Below are 8863 nucleotides of genomic sequence, written 5' to 3'. Positions count from 1 at the left end.
TTGGTGACGCTGTTGCGTTCTGGTCTTACTACTTGCCTCAGTAAAGTACTTTGTGTTCACTCATCTCTGCTCTCCTGCGCCTGACTTCTATGCACCAGCTACACCCACTGTTGACAGAACCTCAATGTGTTAGGAACACCTCCATTTTGTGAGTTGGGAAACCTGATTAGAATTATAGCCACAGTACTGGGGCAGAGCTGGCTGCAGTGTTGGCAGGGCTCTTTAATCAAGGTTTACATATTTTACTGACACACCTGTTCTACTTTGGCATGTGACAATGTCCGAAACCTCTCCTCTGCCACCATGTAGGCTATTGTTCTGTTCTGTGCCTTCGGGTTTTGTAAAGATTTGACTAGATTACGCTCACACACATTGCTGTGTCACAGAGTTCAATGGAAGACGTCCCATGGACGTCTATATCACATGTCTGGCTTGAAGCCTGGCTGAAGAGAAAAAAAACACATTCTGACTGCTTGTCTTGTTGTAGTTGACAGTTTCAAAACAGAGGATTTATCCTACAAAACACTTCATAATTTAGACCACAGGTATGCATAAATCACATTCATTGCAGGGTGAAATAAACTAAAGATGATTGTTACGAATTCCCTGCAGGTGACTGTTATCAGCACCTCACAACTATAAGCTCCACACTCCACTCCCCATCCCCCATGACCGGAGCCTGAGAATCTAGACTCTAGGGGGTAACAAAAACCTGCCCCTCAAACTCTCTCTGACCTGTATGACCTGTGTGAACTGTGCCCTGATAGATCGCTAGGGAGGTTACTAGAGGTCCGGACATCTGCCCATCATCTTGACTCTGCAGGTTACACTATACTGTCAGTCTCCCTCAAGCAGTGGCAGAGAGCAACATCTGTCTCTGACCATCAACAACTGGACTCACTCATATCTCTGGACTGGTGGGATGGTGTGGGAGTCCAAAGTGAGTTGTGTGATGGGGCCACAGTGTCCACAGTGTCTCCTGTGTCAGGGCCACAGTGTCTCCTGACCCCTCCTGTCTCAGCCTCCAGTATTTATGCTGCAGTAGTTTATGTGTCGGGGGGCTAGGGTCAGTTTGTTATATCTGGAGTACTTCTCCTGTCCTATTCGGTGTCCTGTGTGAATCTAAGTGTGCGTTCTCTAATTCTCTCCTTCTCTCTTTCTTTCTCTCTCTCGGAGGACCTGAGCCCTAGGACCATGCCCCAGGACTACCTGACATGATGACTCCTTGCTGTCCCCAGTCCACCTGGCCGTGCTGCTGCTCCAGTTTCAACTGTTCTGCCTTATTATTATTTGACCATGCTGGTCATTTATGAACATTTGAACATCTTGACCATGTTCTGTTATAATCTCCACCCGGCACAGCCAGAAGAGGACTGGCCACCCCACATAGCCTGGTTCCTCTCTAGGTTTCTTCATAGGTTTTGGCCTTTCTAGGGAGTTTTTCCTAGCCACCGTGCTTCTACACCTGCATTGCTTGCTGTTTGGGGTTTTAGGCTGGGTTTCTGTACAGCACTTTGAGATATCAGCTGATGTACGAAGGGCTATATAAATAAATTAGATTTTATTTGATTTGTGACATTTGTATTTTGTTCTTCATAGTTAGTTGCTATGATTGTCTATTGTATGTCACTCCTCTGAGTTTACTGTGCTGTGTGATACTCTGCAGATGGCATATGCAATCTATACAGTCCTTTCACATTTACTACTGCTATATTCTGTAAGATTCTGTATCTATGCATTTGTGCCCTGATGTATTCGTTCGGTATGTGTGTATTATTTACCTCTGTTTCTGTCCATTACAGAACCATTACACTCTAAGAAAAAATGTGATATCTAGAACCTTAAAGGGTTCTTTGGCTGTCCCCATAGGAAAACCCTTTGAAGAACCCTTTTTGGTTTCAGGTAGAACCCTTTTGGGTTCCATGTAGAACCCTTTCTACAGAGGTTTCTACATGGAACCCAAAAACGGTTCTTCCTGGAACCAAAAGGGTTCTCCTATGGGGACAGCCGAAGAACCCTTTTGGAACCCTTTTTTCTAAGAGTGTACCATTTCACGATCTTTCCCACCTTATGTGCATCCCCATATTAACCTTCCTCTGTGTGTTTAAATAAAGTTCCTGTGTGTTAACTCTTAGGCAGCTTTATTCCCCTCTAACCGGGGGCGATGCCATTGAGTCACAAACCAGTAAAATACTTGGAGCCGGATCACTGTCTTTCACTGATATACACTAATGTCATATGGGATATTCCTTATTCTAACTGCCCTTTAATGTTTCAGCCAGAAAACCACTATTAACGTGAGAGCCCTTTTCAAAAGATAAGAGCCAGGTTTACAGGGTTAACCGTCACAAGGGTCATCAACTTGGAGAGTGAAAAAAGCAAAACAATAATGACACAGTTTCTCTTTTTATGTTTGTCGGGAATATGTATGACACTTGTATTAATTATATTTCCCTTTGAGTTGCTTGAATGGTTTAATTTGCTGTGAAGGACTGCCTCCAGCCTTTTGATGTGAGCACCAGCTGAAGTAAAAGACAGGTCGCCTCTGGCCTCAATTTGCACCTGAAAACACCTCTCCTCCTTTATTCCTCCCCTGTTGTTTATTAGGTCCTATTCTGTTCCATCTTTTCCTTGGAAACTCCCACACACACTCCTCCACTACACACACACACACACACACTGCTTGACACACTGATCGAAACACACAATTACAGAGACACTGACACACCAACTCGCCCACACTTTCCCAAATACTGGCCCCCTCCAAATATCAAATATGCTCCAGACAATGTGTCCGGCGAATGGAGCGAAAATGTAAATTACTTTCTTGTTCATTAATTATGCTATAAAAATGTAAATTGCTTCAGCGCCAAAAATGCTAATGGGACAGAGATAAAAGTCTCTCTTGTGCCAAAGGAGAATGTATAAAAGATTCATTTTCTCAGAGTGTATCTCTTTTTACCGGGGACCTTGCTAAAAAGAGACCTGTTCGTGGCTCCTGGTCTCTCCTCCATCCACCCTCACTGTGCAGGCGCAGACAGGCACTATTTCTCTGTACTCTCGGCTGCTCACATAGACAACCTGTTTAATTAGATATTGGCTATTGGACACATTTGTCTTCACATCCTCCGTGCTCTCACTCCTTCTGTGGATCTGAGCCTTGTGACTGACTCCCTTGATACTTCCTACTTCTGCTGTTCCTTTTCATTCCAACAATGGCAAGGCAAGTCCCCTGACCCATCACCATGGTAACCAGCTGACCTTTACTTATTGGTTGAGATGAGGGACAATTTAGAAGTGGAAAGATTTAGAGAGGAATTATATTATTAATGTCCATTTTGATTGTATCTTTAGGAGAAACGTGAAAAGTGCCTCTGGGTAGGATGTGTGTTCAGGTTAGGGTTTATGTTAGTTTCTATAGCTACTTGCAAGGCTGGTGCATTGTCTTACATCAGATAGCACGTTGATTCCACCTGCACGGATTGAGGGACGAGCATCGCGGAAAAGTGACGCCATCTGACGTGAGACAATGTGGCTGGAGTGGTTTTGTGTGTACTCATACAGTGAATGAGAAGTTTGATATGATTACATTTGTATATGCCTTAAAAAACAACAACAGCGACAACACTAATATAAATGAGGGGACTGACACACCAACACACACACACAGACACTAACACATACATTATTTTTGTTGTTGTTGTAGTACTGTTTGTATATGAATGTATTTTACATTTGTGTGACTGTCCTTGTCTATCAGTGTAGCAGTGTTTTCTTATTTATCATGTTTTGTGTTTTATGTGGACCACAGGAAGAACAGCTGCTGCCCCTGTGAAAGCTAATTGGGATTGAAATAAACAAATCAAATCAAATGGACTACTATATAGATTGAGTGTTGGACAGGCGGACTCAAATGCACCCAGCAAATATTGTGATTTTGGTGAGTAACAAAATGTTTCGATCAGCAGAGATCAGGGTACCCACCACCTTCCCTCCTCCTACCCCCCGTGTCAGTGAGACTGCAGAGGGATCCACAGGAGAGAGGAGCACTAATTAGTAGCATTAACTAACGAGGAGTCCTGTTAGGAGCCGGGCGGGATGGCGGGCGGAGGAAGGAAGGAAGCGTTGTGTTTTTATGTACTGTATGTGGAAGTGCTCATCTCTCTCACAGGAAACAGAACTATCAGCCTTGATGAGGCAAAGCAGCACAGTTTATTAGACACACAACATCAAGACACTGATTAAAACAAGACGATGTGAATCTGAACTCCCATGTCAACCTGTTATAATGGCATGGGAAAGATCAGAGGAACGATACAAACTATAATGTCTCTGTTTCTTAATTAAGGCCCTCTCAGGAGATTCAGTGGTTGTTGTGGGCTGGATGGGTTAGTATGGGGCAATATAGTTTGGGGCAAATTATGGATTTGATTAGAAACTCATGTATTGGCACGTGAGGTATAGGCACTAATACCAAACTACTTTTTCGTTAAGTTATGTATCTGAGTTTATTGTAATGCAGTTTCTTACTACAGTACTATGATGGTTTGTCAGAATGCATACCACTGTTAGTGAAAAGTAAGAAACTGTAAAACAATGCTTCTGAGAAGTAATCGTTGCTCTTGCTCTTGCTGTTCCATCTGACAAATAAGAACACCAGGGTCATAGTTAACACACTTGCTTGAACACCAAGGCAAATGTTACAGTTGACATGGTAATGAGCTTGGATGTCGGTGTCCAGGCGTTTCTATGGTCTCTAACTAACAATTCTACTCCTTCTGCCTTTCAGAACCGTCCGTCTTCACCATACCACCGTGTTCCTCCTTTTCTATCTTTGTCTTCTCTGGGAAAAGATCAATGAAGGACACAGTGCATGGGAGGCCAGGCCCATGCTGAGAGGCTGTGACGTGAAATAGGCCCTGGAAATAACATCACACTTATCAGACCCTCTGAACAATGGTCACAGGTAGAGTCTGATCAGGCCCTTCCTCATTGGACTCTGGGAGCCAAGATGGTGTGAGATTGCTTCTTGCCTGAGCCGATGCCACCACTTCTCAGCACGGCTGACATGGACGTGAATCACATGGCCGTCCCCCAAAAGGTCACCTTTTGATAGGTGGGAACCGCCAGTCCTCCCCCACCACCTTCCACCCACCACCCCACCGCATCCTCTCCTCTATCCAGTCACACAGAGGAGGAACATTTTCTCTCTGATGCTGTGTGATCGTTTGTCTTCTGGCTCTGTGCGTGCGTACGTGCGTGGGTGTGTGTGTGTGTGTGTGTGTGTGTGTGTGTGTGTGTGTGTGAGTGAGTGTGTGTGAACTGTAACCACCCCCTGAAACATGGGGAGAGGGTGTGATTAACATGGGTTGTTTGTCATGGTTGAGCCTGAGAGGACGGAGGGAGGGAGGGGTGTGGGTGAAGGTGGACTTCTGCTTGCAGAAGAGATTACTTTAGTTTGAAAACAGGCATCAGAGAAAGTGTTTGAAATGACATTCAAAGGCAAAGAGGGAGCTGATCAAATCTGTCAGTCATTAGCTCATCCCAGAGTAATTGTGGATGAATAGATGGCGGTGTTATTTTCCTATATTGGTTTGAGATCTATTACTTAAATTGCAAATTAAAGAAGTAGAATCATGTAATAATTGTGAAACTAAGATGGAGAGAATGAGAGAAAAATAGATGAAGGGTAAAAGAGAGTCTTATCCCAACCACTGAGCCACTTATCCTGTGTGTCCCCTCCAAACCAAAAACAACCTTCCAACAACCACAATAGGATGACATTCCTGGTTCATTGCAGCCATTGAAATAACCCACACTCCTCCTGCTTTGATCTCATATAACCTCCAACACTGTTAAAATTAACTAAGGCGGTGTTTCACATCTACCTTCTACCGCATCTACCTTCTCACATGAATACCAGTGTTACCTCTGATATAACTTACATAGTCCTAAACATTTTGATTGTAACATTATTTATAATCTCACAATGGGCCTGGCAACTATTGCCTATAACAAGTCCCAAAGTCTACCATATAGGAACAATTTTCATTTCACAGTCTTCTTTAAAATGTTAACAAAATATTGACTGTAAATTATCCATCAATATTTACGCTATAAACCAATTAAACATGTAAAACTATTTGATTGAATGAGAGACACAGTCGAACAAAACATTATTTTTGTGTTTTAATGCTACCTTTTACATGCACTGAAACACCAAAAAGGGTTTTCACAACACTCTTAAAAACACAACAAAACCCTCTTAAAAACACAATTACTCAGATTGAAGAACCACTTTGGGTGTTTCAGGGTTCTTCCATTCTGTTTTGAAATCAATTGTATCAGAACACTTACATTGCGTTTACATTCAAACACCCTCCAAACACCAGATCTCAGTTTAAGTGCACTATTTATGGTTTTACTACACAATGATAGTGTTTTGAGTCGTTCTATTTTAACAGTACAGAGTCCAGGAAGATAAATCCCTTGCCCACACAGAGAACTCCCTCACACTGTGAAGTGAACTCCCAGGCTGTTTCACCTTGTGTCTTTAGCTAAGGGTCTGTATTGAACCACAACATCAAAGCACATCAATGGAGATTGACTTTAGGATTAGTGACTCTCAGACAAACCCATCCTTTTCTCAAATTTCTAACTACAATCCATTGTCTATCTATACAACTCATAGGCATTCCTGTTATAGTTTCATGACAATCCTCCTACTGGCCTTGTTTCTTTATTTTTAAGATCAGATGATAGAACAGTACTCAATCCACCTTGAATCGAAGGAGAATTTTGACCTTCATGAATGTATCAAGTACATCAGTACTGTCCTTATGTGCCCAGTGTTCTGTTCGTTCATTCATTCATCAGTGATCAGCTGAAGGAAGCGTATTCTTTAATAGGGCAGGTGATGGAAACTGTCTAAATAGTGTCAAAAACCCATCTTCCATGCTTTTCTCCTCATAACCACATCCTGTGAGTTGTGACCTGGGCAGGGACGTGGTCCGCTTGACTGTGATATACAACGTGACAGGAGACCGGTCACGGCACCCCAGGTTAGTTTAGTACACTGACATCAGACTATGGATAGTACAGAGACTTTCTGTTCTGTGCTGTTTCTCTGCCTCTCACTATCCCTCCCACCCCACCACACCACACCTCCACCACCCACCCGTCTCCATCTTTCACTTCTATTTTCCCCTTTTCTGTGTTCCTTCCCTCTGTCTGCGAGTCAGTCAGATCAAAGGTGCGTGCTCAGGGGATCTCTCAGAGAAATGCCTCTGATTAGACGAGGCATCCTCCTCCATGTTGGATCTATCTCTTCTGTAATGGAGATGGAGTGCATGGAAACACTAGTCTGTACTCTGTACAGTCATCATATTACCAAGGAAGTCGACATCAAAGAGGCACGTGCTGCTGCAAGATATAACAGAAGGCCTTTCTGTTTTTGTGTAGTAGTTAGTGATTTTATAACTTTTGCTCTGTAACAAGTTTAAGGAGAGCCTTTGTGTGTGTGTGTGTGTGTGTGTGTGTGTGTGTGTGTGTTTGTGTGTGTGCGCGCGTGCGTGTGTGCGTGTGTGTGTGTTGGTTCGCCTAACTCCCCGTTCCACAAATCTAAATCCTTTAACTGAAAACAATCTGGTGTGGAGATAAAAGGGTTGCTAAGGTAACCAGCAGAACCGTCTCGTGCCTGCCAGCCACTGCAATGAATAAAATAAAGCAAATGCTGTGGTGTAAAGTTTGAAATTTTTACATGTATAGCTCAATATTTAGCTGTTACATCCAAGTAATTTAATTTGAATGAGAACAATAACTTATGTGTAGCCTAAAGTCAACAATTTCCCATTATTGACACCAAACACTCCATAACCTATGTAATACAGACTCACTGAATGTAATACAGACTCACTGAATGTAATACAGACTCACTGAATGTAATACAGACTCACTGAATGTAATACAGACTCACTGAATGTAATACAGACTGAATTAGAAGATAGAAGTTGGGGTTGACTACACAGTATATCTTGGTCATTGTTAACTGGTACTGTCAAGGTGACTATGTATTTCTTTCAGTTGGTGCCTGAGGATATCATCATGTGACAAAACAGGTTGACAATGTGGGCAGAAACCATGTCATTTTAGAATGCAACTGCAAGCTTTTCCCTTTCAGATCACAACTATGGGAAAAATTGCATCAAGGCGGCACTGAGAATGCCTATACTGAATTTGTATCAGTCGGCATGGTGTCTGTTATGACAGTGAAACAGAGAAAAGTTGAGGTGTTTGAAATATATTCACATCACATCGACAACAATGAACAAACAAGAAGTAGAGCAGACTGTGCAACTAGGACGTGCTGACCTTGAGAAAATAGTCTCACTCCTATCCCATCTAACTTCATCCAAAGCTTCAAATAGACTTTTCTATTTCTTAGTATCCAAAATGCCCACATTTGCATATACATTCATCTGTTATGTTTTGATTGGTTTCAGTTAACTGATTTGTTTTCATTTTGGGGATAATGACAAGATGTCTTGTCTGGTAGGCACACATAGGAACTCAGAAGAACTCACAAGCCCGCCCGCCCACCCGCGTACCCACGCACACGCACGTGCACACTCCACACGCACATGCTCCCTGCACACACTGCTGCTAGACAGATGGCATGCACACACACACACACACACACACACACACACACACACACACACACACACACACACACACACACACACACACACACACACACACACACACACACACACACACACACACACACAAAAGCAATATATGAGCACAGCTGCAGAGAGAGATAGCCACACACTGTAGGAGAGATCCCCTAACTCCCCTGGCT

Source organism: Oncorhynchus tshawytscha, linkage group LG03 (genome assembly GCF_018296145.1).
Source record: "Oncorhynchus tshawytscha isolate Ot180627B linkage group LG03, Otsh_v2.0, whole genome shotgun sequence".
In the NCBI taxonomy this organism is placed as follows: Eukaryota; Metazoa; Chordata; class Actinopteri; order Salmoniformes; family Salmonidae; genus Oncorhynchus; species Oncorhynchus tshawytscha.
Note: the sequence above shows the minus strand (reverse complement) of the source record.